Genomic DNA, 16,469 nt, shown 5'->3' with positions numbered 1-16,469 from the left:
TATATCATCCTGTACTTTGCTAATTTTGGACTCAATGTGGACTCTCATCTGATTTAACGTTTCGTGTTATGTACTTGAGTTTACCTCTTGGTTTTCGCGTTCCCCTGCGATCTATATGGAACAGTCAACGTTCGATTTGGTTGAGCACTATTCGATATTTAAAATCCGTAGTGACGTAGTCCAATACTATACAGGTTATTGGCGCGACTTCCTATAACGAGACTACCGTTAAGAATCTTCGTCCATAGATACTCCTCAGAAGTGTAATGTTAGCAATTTTCTGCCCAAATAACTGATGTGGGTTCCATCTTCCAGATAGTGTTCGTACATACAGAAACATAAAAACACATGTGTCAGTGTCAAAAAAAGTGTGCTTTTCGAAAAGTTAACGTACACAATACCCACTTTTCGGTTGTGGTATCCATGGTCTTATCACGTGGGTGAACAAATGTTTACTTCTTATTTTTTACTTCTCGTATTTTTATTTTTTACTTCTTACAGTTATCATCCTAGAGTGTTCCTTTGGTTCCTCCTTGTAGAATATTGTCTAATAATCATTGAGTATAGCTATGGTGGTTCAGTAGAAGTAATACCTTTTTAATACATCGTTCCTTTATGTATCTTAGTATAAATGGTACCAATGCTTATAGTGTAAACCCTTTACTTTACCTGATATATGATTCTGTTACCTACTTTACATATTATTAGTCGGTCCCTTTAACAGTCTTTTACTTTTTGGCAAAACCAGTAGTCTGCCATTTTTAACCATACATTTTTATAGACAATGGATGTACTGTTCTGATGGTTACATTACTGGGACACTTCTATTTTATGAATACTTCCATTAGGGTACTAAGGATTTCACAGTATGCATGTTATAACTAATTAATTTCTGGTAGTACATATTACGTTGAATCATGTAGATTTTAATTAAGACTGAGTTCTTTTAACTGTGTAAATTAATATGTAACACTTGTATTTTTTAAACAATACGCTCTGTATTTTAATATGTACTTATTGCTCTGTTATAACCTTTGCTGTATAGGCCTAAAAATGACGTAGTGTATCGTCGAAACTGCTAGCCTATAATAAAACCTAAATAACGGCGATTGTTATTGTTTTATTGGACAAGCCACGTGTGTCTAGTGAGGGTCATTCGAAAACACATTGCTACCTTGTCAGCAATACGTATCAGTAAGTTAAATATATATCACCAGACTCTTGCCGGGCGCAGTGACCGAGCGGATCTAGGCGCTTCAGTCCGAAACCTTGCGGCTGCTGCGGTCATGGTTTGAATCCTCCCTCGGGCATGGATGTGTGTGATGTTAATTAGGTTTAAGCAGTTCTAAGTCTAGGGGACTGATCACCTCAGATGTTAAGTCCCATTGTCCTCAGAGCCATTTGATCCATTCACCAGACTCTTCCAGCACACTCATACATTCGGAATAATACCGACTGCATTATTCATTTCTGTATCCTGTTGTGTAATTAGTTTATCGATGATGATACAGTGTATGCTACCACTGAAATGTTTTTTCTCCACACCATGCGCTAATTAAAACATTTTCATGCAGGAGAGTTTCGCGACTGTTTCTAGCTTACAAAAATGTGATGGCTGTATGTATGTAGTAGAGAGTTTCTTATTACATTCATATCCAAGAAATCGCAGTGAAAATCATATACTCCAAATCTTGGACGCTTTTTAGCAGGAATCAAAAAGGGGATTCATCTATGGAAATTCCCAGATTTCGAATTTTTGTAACGTATCGTACAGAAACTTCAGCATAGGCAGCACATAGATACCCTTGTTTCAGTGTACAATATTTAAAATTTCCAGCTTTACTTCTTGATCACATGATTTTGTAATATTACTCCCTATTTCACTGTCCTCGCGATGAACTGTGTGTCCCTTCTTGCAATTTGAAGACATTGTGGAGGCACAAGATATGATTCCAGAGGCTAATGGCTTACCGGTCACTGAATTGCTCATTGTTCTTGACAAAGAAAAACAATAACAAAATAAAACCACAAAACTATATACACATAAATAACTCGAAAATATGATGAACTATTGAAAAAAGATGGAGCGCTTAAATGGTGAAAAACGAAACATTACTAAGTGACAATAAAATTCAGTATACAGTAAGGCTATATTTTTCGGACCGCCAGTACTATCGTTGCCGAAGTGAGCATATGGCAAGACTGCCTTGCCGCTCCCCTCCTCAACCCTCCCATTGTGCTAGCGTGTCGCGCGGCGCGAGGAACTGTTCCACAACCACAACGCCGCGCGACCTGATGCAGGCATGCGTCACGTCACCATCGCGTCGGGTAACAACATGTGTGGTCGCACTTGAACCTGTTGAATTAAAAAAAATGCGCGCTGTGCTGCGCCACGCCACACGCGCTATACCCGTTTCAATTTGCGCCTAGCGTTAGCAGGAGAACGTGGTGCCGAAGCCGTAACACCTCGACTATGTGCAATAGAAGTAAATCATTTGGCCTGAAGAGTCATATTTCACACTGTTTCAACTTCTGGCCGAGTTTATTTCCCATGAGTAAAATATAACGGGAGTTCAGTAATGGTTTGGTCAGCCATATCGTGTTATTCCATGGACCTCATAGTTACGCTGCAAGGTCGCATTATTGTCAAGGATTATGTGGGGCCGGCCGGAGTGGCCGAGAGGTTCTAGACGCTACAGTCTGGAGCCCCGCGACCGCTACGGTCGCAGGTTCGAATCCTGCCTCGGGCATGGATGTGTGCGGTGTCCTTAGTTAGGTTTAAGTAGTTTTAAGTTCTAGGGGACTGATGACCTCAGAAGTTAAGTCCCATAGTGCTCAGAGCCATCTGAACCATTTGATTATGTGGGCATTTTGGTTGATGAGGTCCATCCCATGGTACAGTGTTTGTTCCTCAATCATGATGCTGCGTTCCAGTCTGACAAGGCCCCAGTTTACACAGCTCGCACTGGTTTTGTGAGTACGCGGTTAATTGTCGCGTGTCCCCTGGTTACTACAGTCACCAGATCTCGAAATTACTGAGCCTTTGTGCTCTGCTTTGGAAAGAAGGGTTAGTGATCACTACCCATCTCCGTTTCCTGAAGTTGCCATTATTTTGCAGATAGAATACTATAAGATTCCCTTGAAAGCCATGCAATACTTATTTATTCATTTCGAGACGACTGGGAGCTGTTCTGAATGGCAAAGGTTTTCCTAGATCGTATTAGGCATGTGCTGCCTTTTTGGTGTTTCCATATTTTTCTCCACGCCCCGTACTAACAGATATATGACTGGACTGAAGATTTACTAGAACACAGAGCTCACAAGGGAATGGTCCAATCCGGCATGTTGAAACCCAATCTGAAATTTTTCACACGGGAATAATGCACCTAAAGAAATTCACTGTCAAAATTTTAGCTACTAAGGTGCACTGCAAGTACTTTTTTTTTTTGAGTATTGAAGTTATGATTTTTGCCTCACGAAGGAGCGCTTATAACGGCGGTTTGTACAGCCCTTGCCTAGCGCGTGACTGGTGGATAAGCAGACGCAGTCGTGACAAGAGATGTAGCACAGGGCAGCACGAATTCCAGAGTGCAGAGCTTTAAGCACTTAAACCGTACCGAAATGCCTCAAATCATTAATTTTTTGAATACTTTGCTGTTCATATCAACAGCTAAACTATTGCAGATGTTATTGTTACACAGGTAACAGGGAAAAGAAAGTCAAGGCACTGTGTATTGTTACAGTGCAGAAAACTTCCATCATTCGGGACTTCAATTTGTTGACAGCTAGTACTTCATAAGAATTCCTGCAGCACAGTTCTTATGGTAATTTTGAATTATGTATATTTTACAACAAATGAAAAAATTCCTTGTTTATTCACTGTAATCGTTACAAAAATGAGAAGTGTCTATTGGATGACGAATACAAACATTTTCCTAGCACAGGCACACCTGATACAAAAAAATTTCAAGCATTCAGCCATTTCACAGTTTTTACTAATTTTATTTGTACATAAATTGAATGGAGAAAGAAATGGACATGACCGTTGTTCTGTTTATTATGCTGCGTACCAGGCATACTTGATCAAATTCGTAGAATGTGGTCATGCAAACTGACAATTCGGAAACGATTGAAGTCAAACAATACTGTTCCGCTATAAAACCTCAAATGACAAACAGCTATGGACTACTATATTGTTCGATAATTTTCTGAAAAGTGCTTTACACTACAGAAAAATGTTTTATCAAGAGTCTGAATCACACTTTTAGTTCTAGGTGGGATTCGAATTATATTAGCAGGCTTTTCGTCGTCCTCTTAAATAAAGGAGTGTCGCTATTTCCACACAAAGAGTAAAAAAAAAAGCAATGAATTATTTTCTGCAAATGGTAAGAAGATGTTTCCAATGTAATACTGAAAACTATTTTCTCCCATTTTTCTAGATTTTGCTAAGAAGATTACTTGATTTTTACGTATAAACAGTCTTTTTTTAAAAAAAATTATAGCCTTGATGTTTCTGAAGACAGATTGTAAACCTACTGAAAGAGTAATCCACTGATACCACTTACATTGCTGTAAATGAAAGTGTCATAGCATTCATCGACTGCACAAGCGACTCTCTCTTTTCTTCACTCGAAATGATAAAGTGCGGTTAGCTTGCAGTTCTTGCACAAAAGCAGACTTATTGGATTTATACACAGCATTTTAGGAGAAAACAAGAAGCTTCCTATTCACATTAGCCGCAAATTTATCTTTGTAAATTTTCATCATTTTTTAAAAGAAATACTCGGAGTGTGTTTTAGCAGCTAAAATTCTCACATTGTGTTCCTTTCGTTGCGTTCGTCCTGTATAAAAAATTTCGGGGTAGGTTTCGACATGTAGGATTGGGCTCTTCCCTTGCCAGTAACTCATTGTTAATTGAGATGTGTCGTCAGTACTGAAAGTATGATCTATAGTACTGTAACGTAATGTGGTATGAACGATTCTGGATGTAAATGGCATGACATATAACGTCTGTAGCTCTACGAGGCTGTTCAAAAATTATGCGTAGGTTTACAGGGGGGGGGGGGGAGACAGACACTGTTCAGGAAGTAGCTGATAAATCCAAAGAGACTTGCCGATTATCAGCGTATGGTGAAAAGATTGACACCTTTTTCTCAGTATAAATACGAGTGAATCTAGTGTAACGTGCGTAAATAGAAAATATGATCGGATGTCGCTTGCACACATCATTGACCATGAGATCTTGGAACTATTCACAGGCGTCAAATATCTATAAGAATCTGCCTATTACGATTTAAGGTGAGTGATAACATAAATTTATCCCTGTGGAAGACGGATATCAGGCTCGGATTTATAAGGAAGAGTAGATCGCTCACGAAAGAAATTGCTTACAATCCGCTCGTTGTTAGGCCTGAAACTGTTTGTCAAGTTTGATAAATCGAAGAGTGACAGAGATAAAAGTTTCGTGCTCGTTATTGGTTGTTTTGATCGTGGAGAGTGAACAGAGAAATATTTAAAAAACTGCACTGGGACGCTCTACAACAGAATGTACCTTGCTTGAGTTATGAACTGTGGATAGCGCACATTCCCAAAAGGGTCAAGAAACTTTCTGCTTTCCTCCAACACACATCTCGCGTAAGGGTCACAGCGGTAAATTCAAAAATGTGCCGGCATATATACAGAGAGATGTTGCAAGTCTTGGTCCTTTCGTACCATCCGCGAAAATTAGTGTAAGCCGAGCACTGCGCAAAGAGTGAAACCAGTTCGAAAGTAAAATTATGTCTATCAGCGTCACAGAATATCATTCGAAGGTTTGGCCTTACGTTCAGCACACGGATCTAAGCCATCTGCCAATATACTGGGAGGATAATGGCATCGAAACAAGGGATGACATTGAGAAGGCCGAAATATTAAACATCTTTTTCCAAAACTGTTTCAATGAGGAAGATCGTGCTGCGGTTCCTCTCTCAAATCGTCTCTCGAACTTCAGATTAACACATACCGAAATAAGAGACCACGGAACACGAAAGCAAGGGAAATTGCTCGATAAAGGCAAAGGCTAGGTCTCCGCACTTGACGGCCTCCCAATACGGTTCTACAAAGAATATGCAAAAGACTTGCTCCTCTTCTAGCAATAGTGTTCCGTAGGTTGCTGGATGATCGAAGCGTTCGTAGTGACTGAAAAAAAGCTCAAGTCAGCCTCATTTTCAAGAAGTCTTCGAAGAGACGGACAGAACTATAGACCTATATCTCTGACGATCGTCTATGTTAGAGTTTTGGAACATGTTTTATGCTCACGTATTATGACGTTTTTGGAGAGTGAAAGTCTCCTCTGTAGGAGTCAACATGGGTTCCTAAAACAATGTGTGAAATCCATCTTTCTCTTTTCGTCCACGAGACCCAGAAAGCAGTAGATCTCGGCGATCAGCCTGAACCCGTGTTCCTAGACTACAGGATGGCGCTCGATACAGCTCCGCACTGTCATCTAACGAACAAACACAAGCGTAGGGGTATCACACCAGTTGAAGAGTTCATAATAAACACAAAACAGCATGTCATTATCAACGAAGATAATTTTTCAGAAGCAGAAGCAAGTTCTGGCATCCCACAAGGTAGCGTAACAAGCCCATTAGCCCGCATCTCGTGGTCGTGCGGTAGCGTTCTCGCTTCCCACGCCCGGGCTCCCGGGTTCGATTCCCGGCGGGGTCAGGGATTTTCTCTGCCTCGTGATGGCTGGGTGTTGTGTGATGTCCTTAGGTTAGTTAGGTTTAAGTAGTTCTAAGTTCTAGGGGACTGATGACCTAAGATGTTAAGTCCCATAGTGCTCAGAGCCATTTGAACAAGCCCATTATTTTTCTCAGTATATATATAAATAGCAACGGTGGTTTTATAAGGCTTGTCGCGGATGATGCTTCATCCTTTTGTGTACAAATAAGTAGCAGCGCTCTAAATTAGTGGAGAAATGCAGAAAAATGTACAGAGGATCGACACTTGGTGCAGGGATTGCCAGTTGAATCTCAACATAAACAAATTGTGAGGGATTGGCTGAACAATTTAGCATACCCCTGAGAAGCTACAGATTCTATTCCCAGTGACCTACAGTGACAGAAAACTACCTGTAAGATCGTTTAAATTAAAATAAAACAACGTCGCGCAACATATATCGGTTTATCTAATGAATATATTGGTACCACAACTCACATACACATACTGAATACTGGAGCCATCAAACTATGAAAAGAACGAAGGGTCACTATACTAACCTGATTTATTTGTAAAAGACATCAAAAACGTCTTGTCAACTGAATCAACATCATAATCAATTATTAAGCGAACACAGGATTGAAAAAACGTTCTATAGCCTTGGGACAAGTGGGACGATACAGGATAGAAAAGACATAAAACTGTGTCGCGAATATGACCAATGGTTGCGGAAACAGTTAATTAGTTACATAATAGTCCCGGAAAAGTATGAACAAATAACAGTACTCTCGCCCATTGCATGGTGTGTGCAATCAGTTGGTTGTGAAAGTTAGATCAGCAAAATGAACCCTGGTACAGTATAAATGATTTTGCCGTCAGTCGTTTCAGAGAATGCAAATACGACCCATGCTTACCACTCTAATGAGGTTCAAGAGTAGAAGATGGTTGCAGTAGTGGCTGAGAATCATAAGTTCAGCCCCTGCGTCTGAGTTCTGCTTTAATTTGGATCATCTCGCTCTGAAGCTCTCTGTGATGACCACGGAGAAGTGTCCTATATGACGCCCTGAGGAGAAGTACGTTCATACTCTCCTCTATAAATCTCACTGGACAATAGCAACATACCTTGCAAGACCTGACTAATGATAATTTAATAAATATGCTAACAAGTTCCCAATGTTACAGATATTGCCATGGTTTCCGAATTAACTATATTTTTCCCTTGGAATAGGGGAGAAAGCAGAAAATCTCCTTCACGATGTAACAGATTTCTAGTTATGGCCAATGGGATGGTGTCCATGTACACAGGCATGGGAATTCTGCCTTACTACCAAACAATTACTCTAAGCGAATCACAGCTCTCTTTACAGAAATCTGAACAAACATTGCAGCTGGCCCTCTCAGGGCCTAATGGCTGGTCCTATGCTCCTAGCACCGTGTTCTCTCCCGTCCTTCAGACCCCTATCTTTGCTAAAAGGAATTCTTTTTTTATTTTCAAACAATGAAACTTTATGATGGCCTAGCCACCCTTTCTCGTCGCTCTTGCTGTGCTAGAATGGTAATGATAGAAACGACACGAATATGACCTATGGTTACGGAAAGAGTTAATCAGTTGAATAAAGGTCCCAGAAAATGACGAGACTCTGGCTATCAGCAGAAACATCTTTACGACCTGTGCGGTTCCATCAAGTGACTGGTCCCTTTTGCCAACCAGCTGAAAGCCCCAAGTTTGCCATAATTACAAGGCTATATCACCGTACCAAAAGGAAACCACCCAACGTTAGTTAGAATTGCAATAATTGATATTTATAATTATTGCTTGCAGTTTCCATTCAACACTATTGATTGGACTGATTCGATTTACTAGCCGGGTCTGCATATTGGATTATTAAACGCGTTATGTGACAGTTTTCGTTAAAAGCTACCATGTAACGAAATGTAAAATATTGTGCATGAATAGGCAGAAAGTTCCGTTAGTCTATGATTACTAAATTGCAGAGAAATCACTGGAACCAGTCGCATTGATAAAATATTTCGGAGCATCCATAAGGAGTGATTTAAAGTGGAACGACCACATAAAGCTAATCGCAAGTAAGACAGATGGCAGACTGAGTCTCACTGGAAAAATCCTAAAGAAGTATAGTCCATCCACAAAGAAGGTAGCTTACAAGACCCTCATGCGACTACTAATTGAGTATTTCTGACCAGGTTAGGATCCCTATAAGATAAAAATGATAGAGGAAATAGAGCATATTCAAAAAATACAAAGCTCTTAACCATCACGGAGATACTCAGCTGGCAGGCGCTGTGAAGACGGGCGTTCTGGATCATTGTGTGATTTACCATTCAAGTTCCTACACTGTTTCACGAGGTACTGCTTCCTGCTACATATATTTCGTGGAAAAGACCATGAAGATAAAATTATAGAGACTGAAGTACACTCGGACGCTTTATCAATACAATCAATAAACGTTCTTCCCGTGAAACATTCTCAATTTGTACTAGAAAAGGTGGAAGTGACACTGGCACACGATGTACCACCGCCACACAACGTAAGGTGGCTTGTGGAGTGTAGATGTAGACGTAGATCACGAAGGGAGGAAAATGAATTAGGTATAATATCAGCCCTTAGCGACACATCGTTCATCGACTTGCGGAGTACAAGTGTAATAGCAGATTGAACCGACTGAACACATAACTCGTGAAGAGGAAAAGAATTTAATTATTCACGATCAATTATACAGACGAAATTCCAGGTTCCACGACGGAACTATGTGCCGAACTGATTAGCACACTGGACAAAGATTTGGGGGGTGGGGGTCGCGGTTCGACAATCCTAATTTAGATTTTATGTGGTTTCCTTAAATTGACTAACGCAAATGCCTTTAAAAAAATAGAGACGGTTTCGTTCTACAACCTTGTTTTTGTCTTACCCGTCACGTTTGTAATGTGGTCGACGAATACACCACGCTGAATTAAAATCATTGTTTGTTCCTTCCAAGAATATATCATGGGGTGTCAGAGTAGAGAGATCCACACCTCGAACTGTACAGAGACCGAGTGTAAGACTTTGGCTTGTTAGAAGAATTCTGGAAACCTGTAGCTTATTTGCCAAAGAAACTGTTTACAAAACTCTCGCACGGTCTATTCTTGTGCAGCGCCCGGTCGTTTAGGCTCTCTACCAAGACGAATTGGCAACAAAGATAGAAAGCGCGAACCGTATCCTCTCTGTTGATTCGACAGGAAGTAGGCAAATTATTTTCAGTGATCGTAATTAATAACTTCTAAACACGTCGCGGGATAAATTTCGTGAACCGATAAAGGAATTTCTATTCAATGTTTTCCATCAGAATCTTAAGGCTAACAAAACTAAAAGTGCCACGGAGGTCACAAGTAGTGGTTTTTACAACCTGTACCCGATAGTTTAAAGGAAAAGATAGTTAATGAGATATTGTACGATAGGGAAGAGCATATCTGCTTCAGTGACATTATCCGACGAGGTCTGCACGTGCTTACGGGTCGGGGAAGAGTCTCTTCTGCCACTCGCCACTGTTCTGATTCGTTTGTTTCTATTCTCAGTAACAATTTTCTGTTGTGTTCTTTCCGCAGACGAAACCGCAGTCTCATCTCGTGTGAAATTTCATTGACTGGCACCCAAATATTGGTAGGATATTTTTCTTAATGACATTACGTAAAAAGAATACCCAACATAATAACGAACTATCGACTAATAGGAAAAATATCATTAGATAGACCAAGAAGTATTGGAGAGACCAGAAAAGCAATTAACTAGATCTAGTACAGGTATATAACAAGAGAGGATGTAACACGCCTGGGTTTAACGCCTGAGGAAAGAAGACAAAAATATTACGTAACACATTATGACTTGCGTTAAAGACGGCACTAAACTGCCTTTAAAAAAAACTGCGAACGTGAATGTTTTTTTTCTTTTATTTTTGTTTTCTACATACTTTCAAGTCTCAGTTGAGCACAATGATCTTATATAGTCGGCCAGAGTGGCCGTGCGGTTCTGGGCGCTATAGTCTGGAACCGAGCAACCGCTACGGTCGCAGGATCGAATCCTGCCTCAGTCATGGATGTGTGTGATATCCTTAGGTTAGTTAGGTTTAATTAGTTATAAGTTCTAGGCGACTGATGACCTCAGAAGTTACGTCGCATAGTGTTCACAGCCATTTGAACCATATATATATGAGATTGCGTCTGTAAAGAAGCCTACACGCCCCTTCCAACCTAGTTCTACTGTAATCCGTAGTAATAAACATGATAAACATCTCGGTACCTCTTCACAGTCCATGCAAATACAAAAAGGTGATTGCGATTATGAGTCTAGCAGAGGAGAATGTCGTTATAGCCATCCTTAATTCAGTATTGGAAAGAGGACGAACTCATTTCACTACCGTGAATGTAAATAACGCATATATGTATTATAACACGAAAACAAGGAAAAGGTACTGTATCAACAAGATAACTCACACAGAATTGCCAACGGTAAAGCCACAGACAATAACCGCACTTTCAACATCCTCAGCAGCAAGCAGGAATTGATCAGTATAAAACTTCACAAAGCCCTTGAACCTTCAAACACAAGACGTACAATTAATACTTCTGCAAGTAGCCATAACCTAGGATACATCAAACTATTTTTATAGACATGGTATACGGACTGGTACTACATGAGAAGTACCACATAGCAAAATTAAGGTATGCTAAGAATTAATTCTAATCCATATCCGATCAAGGTGAAGGACTCGACACTGTCTGGTATGATATACGTACTAATTTATTAACACGTATCTGAGATCAGTATGTTATGAACATTCTCGTACAAAATATCATAGCGAGTACTGCGACAGCTTCCTGTCTCTCCCACAAGTTCGTAGATAACGCTCACCCAAGGGTCTGGAAATGGATCCACCGGAAACTGTCACTGGTATATGTAACCTCGAAATCACTAATATACGACCCGATTTGTGCATGTTTCCTAATGTGAAGCAGAGTAGTTACAACAAGATGGTTGGATATGACGTCTACTACTACATACACCCCACCAAACATGGTGCTACACAACAATTTGCTTTCCCATCAAAGAGGAATAATTGCAGCTCAAAAGGAGATAGATAAGTGATTAACCTGGTCTTCATTTACATGACGGTGTAGGGATATAAGATATCTCCATCTCCTTTGTCTGCTTCTGTCACCAACTCTCCAGCAGGGTATCTTTTATTCTTAATCTTTTGCCATGTACCGCTACACCATTAATCAAAGCTGGCAGGCGATCTTTCGAGATGTGCTGGACATATCAACATCTGCTGTAGCCCTTGAAGTATTCTCCAGGGGCTTCGCATTTCATTTTTTCCGAATGATAATCTTTCGTATTCTGTCGCTCAGAGTCCAACTTCGCCCCTTCCGATATTCTCTTCCTGAGGAAGTGCCGAATAAGTGCGTTAAATAGATGGCCTTCTGCCCCGACTCTGTCCGTAATTTCTTATTCCTTCTTTCCATCTGGATTGATGATGAAGAACAAGTACTGAAATTTACAAACCTGCTCTTGCGAATTTCGTTCAAACGTGCCAGCGATCGAGGTGTCGCAGTGGCGAGGCAGTGGACAGGTATTCAGCATTACGGTGGTTCAGATCGCCGTGCTGCCATTCAGAATTACGTTCTCCTTTCCTTCCCTAAAACACTTAAGGTGAATACCAGGATGGATTCCTTGAGGACACGGTTCACTTCCTTCCCCAAACCGAGCGTATGCCCTCCATTAATGGCAACGTCGTCGACGAGACGTCAAGTCCTAATCTTCGTTCCTTTTTACTTTCAACTGATTTTATGCCTCTGTTCCTTTTTTTAAATAATTTCTTCCCGTTGCTTTCTTGTTCGCCTCTTCCAGTCACACGTTGATATTATGTTGGAGATTTTGTTCAATGGAGGCTACTGTCACAACAGCGACTCCCAAAACCAAGCTCATCAGTTGAACGAGTTTTGTCTGATAATTTCCGATGGTCCGCTCTTTAACTTTGCTGCTACATACCTTAGTTAATCGGTGAAGAGGCGCCTTCAAATTCGTATAAATGTGACACTGTCTACCACATAATTATTGTTATGCACTGTCTTAGGTTTCTTGCCAAAGACTTTGTTTTCTTTTCCTAAAGAAGGATGTTTTAATTTTATTTCAGCATTTGCGTTGGATCATTTTCATTTCTGCTAGCTTTACGTTTCCGGTGGAAATCTAGGTGCAGGAAAACCCATATCATTTTGTTTGTCGTAAGCTGGAGGAACGCAACGGAAGACGCTTGAATTGTCAGATAACGACATAACAGCATCATCGCCCTCATAGTTGTGTTACTGAACTAATTATATGAGAAAGAATTTTTAGTTCACCTTCTCTAGAGGGGTCAATATCCATCCTTCAATGAATGCCAGCGCTTTGTGAAAATCTGCGTTTCTGAGATTTATTCAATTTGCGATTAATATACTTTTTAACCTCCCCCCCCATGAACCATGGACCTTGCCGTTGGTGGGGAGGCTTGCGTGCCTCAGCGATACAGATGGCCGTACCGTAGGTGCAACCACAACGGAGGGGTATCTGTTGAGAGGCCAGACAAACGAGTGGTTCCTGAAGAGGGGCAGCAGCCTTTTCAGTAGTTGCAGGGGCAACAGTCTGGATGATTGACTGATCTGGCCTTGCAACATTAACCAAAACGGCCTTGCTGTGCTGGTACTGCGAACGGCTGAAAGCAAGGGGAAACTACAGCCGTAATTTTTCCCGAGGACATGCAGCTTTACTGTATGATTAAATGATGATGGCATCCTCTTGGGTAAAATATTCCGGAGGTAAAATAGTCCCCCATTCGGATCTCCGGGCGGGGACTACTCAGGAGGATGTCGTTATCAGGAGAAAGAAAACTGGCGTTCTACGGATCGGAGCGTGGAATGTCAGATCCCTTAATCGGGCAGGTAGGTTAGAAAATTTAAAAAGGGAAATGGATAGGTTAAAGTTAGATATAGTGGGAATTAGTGAAGTTCGGTGGCAGGAGGAACAAGACTTCTGGTCAGGTGACTACAGGGTTATAAACACAAAATCAAATAGGGGTAATGCAGGAGTAGGTTTAATAATGAATAGGAAAATAGGAATGCGGGTAAGCTACTACAAACAGCATAGTGAACGCATTATTGTGGCCAAGATAGATACGAAGCCCACACCTACTACAGTAGTACAAGTTTATATGCCAACTAGCTCTGCAGATGATGAAGAAATTGAAGAAATGTACGATGAAATAAAAGAAATTATTCAGATAGTGAAGGGAGACGAAAATTTAATAGTAATGGGTGACTGGAATTCGAGTGTAGGAAAAGGGAGAGAAGGAAACATAGTAGGTGAATATGGATTGGGGCTAAGAAATGAAAGAGGAAGCCGCCTAGTAGAATTTTGCACAGAGCACAACTTAATCATAGCTAACACTTGGTTTAAGAATCATGAAAGAAGGTTGTATACGTGGAAGAACCCTGGAGATACTAAAAGGTATCAGATAGATTATATAATGGTAAGACAGAGATTTAGGAACCAGGTTTTAAGTTGTAAGACATTTCCAGGGGCAGATGTGGACTCTGACCACAATCTATTGGTTATGACCTGTAGATTAAAACTGAAGAAACTGCAAAAATGTGGGAAATTAAGGAGATGGGACCTGGATAAACTGAAAGAACCAGAGGTTGTACAGAGTTTCAGAGAGAGCATAAGGGAACAATTGACAGGAATAGGGGAAAGAAATACAGTAGAAGAAGAATGGGTAGCTCTGAGGGATGTAGTAGTGAAGGCAGCACAGGATAAAGTAGGTACAAAGACGAGGGCTGCTAGAAATCCTTGGGTAACAGAAGAAATATTGAATTTAATTGATGAAAGGAGAAAATATAAAAATGCAGTAAATGAAGCAGGCAAAAAGGAATACAAACGTCTCAAAAATGAGATCGACAGGAAGTGCAAAATGGCTAAACAGGGATGGCTAGAGGACAAATGTAAGGATGTAGAAGCTTATCTCACTAGGAGTAAGATAGATACTGCCTACAGGAAAATTAAAGAGACCTTTGGAGAGAAGAGAACCACGTGTATGAATATCAAGAGCTCAGATGGCAGCCCAGTTCTAAGCAAAGAAGGGAAGGCAGAAAGGTGGAAGGAGTATATAGAAGGTTTATACAAGGGCGATGTACTTGAGGACAATATTATGGAAATAGAAGAGGATGTAGATGAAGACGAAATGGGAGATACGATACTGCGTGAAGAGTTTGACAGAGCACTGAAAGACCTGAGTCGAAACAAGGCCCCCGGAGTAGACAACATTCCATTAGAACTACTGACGGCCTTGGGAGAGCCAGTCATGACAAAACTCTACCAGCTGGTGAGCAAGATGTATGAGACAGGCGAAATACCCTCAGACTTCAAGAAGAATATAATAATTCCAATCCCAAAGAAAGCAGGTGCTGACAGATGTGAAAATTACCGAACTATCAGTTTAATAAGCCACGGCTGCAAAATACTAACGCGAATTCTTTACAGACGAATGGAAAAACTGGTAGATGCAGACCTCGGGGAGGATCAATTTGGATTCCGTCAAAATGTTGGAACACGTGAGGCAATACTGACCTTACGACTTATCTTAGAAGAAAGATTAAGAAAAGGCAAACCTACGTTTCTAGCATTTGTAGACTTAGAGAAAGCTTTTGACAATGTTGACTGGAATACTCTTTTTCAAATTCTAAAGGTGGCAGGGGTAAAATACAGGGAGCGAAAGGCTATTTATAATTTGTACAGAAACCAGATGGCAGTAATAAGAGTCGAGGGGCATGAAAGGGAAGCAGTGGTTGGGAAAGGAGTGAGACAGGGTTGTAGCCTCTCCCCGATGTTATTCAATCTGTATATTGAGCAAGCAGTAAAGGAAACAAAAGAAAAATTTGGAGTAGGTATTAAAATTCATGGAGACGAAGTAAAAACTTTGAGGTTCGCCGATGACATTGTAATTCTGTCAGAGACGGCAAAGGACTTGGAAGAGCAGTTGAACGGAATGGACAGTGTCTTGAAAGGAGGATATAAGATGAACATTAACAAAAGCAAAACGAGGATAATGGAATGTAGTCAAATTAAATCGGCTGATGCTGAGGGAATTAGATTAGGAAACGAGACACTTAAAGTAGTAAAGGAGTTTTGCTATTTAGGAAGTAAAATAACTGATGATGGTCGAAGTAGAGAGGATATAAAATGTAGACTGGCAATGGCAAGGAAAGCATTTCTGAAGAAGAGAAATTTGTTAACATCGAATATAGATTTATGTATCAGGAAGTCGTTTCTGAAAGTATTTGTTTGGAGTGTAGCCATGTATGGAAGTGAAACATGGACGATAACTAGTTTGGACAAGAAGAGAATAGAAGCTTTCGAAATGTGGTGCTACAGAAGAATACTGAAGATAAGGTGGATAGATCACATAACTAATGAGGAGGTATTGAATAGGATTGGGGAGAAGAGAAGTTTGTCACACAACTTGACTAGAAGAAGGGATCGGTTGGTAGGACATGTTTTGAGGCATCAAGGGATCACAAATTTAGCATTGGAGGGCAGCGTGGAGGGTAAAAATCGTAGAGGGAGACCGAGAGATGAGTACACTAAACAGATTCAGAAGGATGTAGGTTGCAGTAGGTACTGGGAGATGAAGCAGCTTGCACAGGATAGAGTAGCATGGAGAGCTGCATCAAACCAGTCT

This window comes from Schistocerca gregaria, chromosome X (assembly GCF_023897955.1).
Source record: "Schistocerca gregaria isolate iqSchGreg1 chromosome X, iqSchGreg1.2, whole genome shotgun sequence".
NCBI lineage: Eukaryota > Metazoa > Arthropoda > Insecta > Orthoptera > Acrididae > Schistocerca > Schistocerca gregaria.
The sequence above is the reverse complement of the archived record's forward strand: the minus strand, read 5'-3'. Positions refer to the sequence as shown.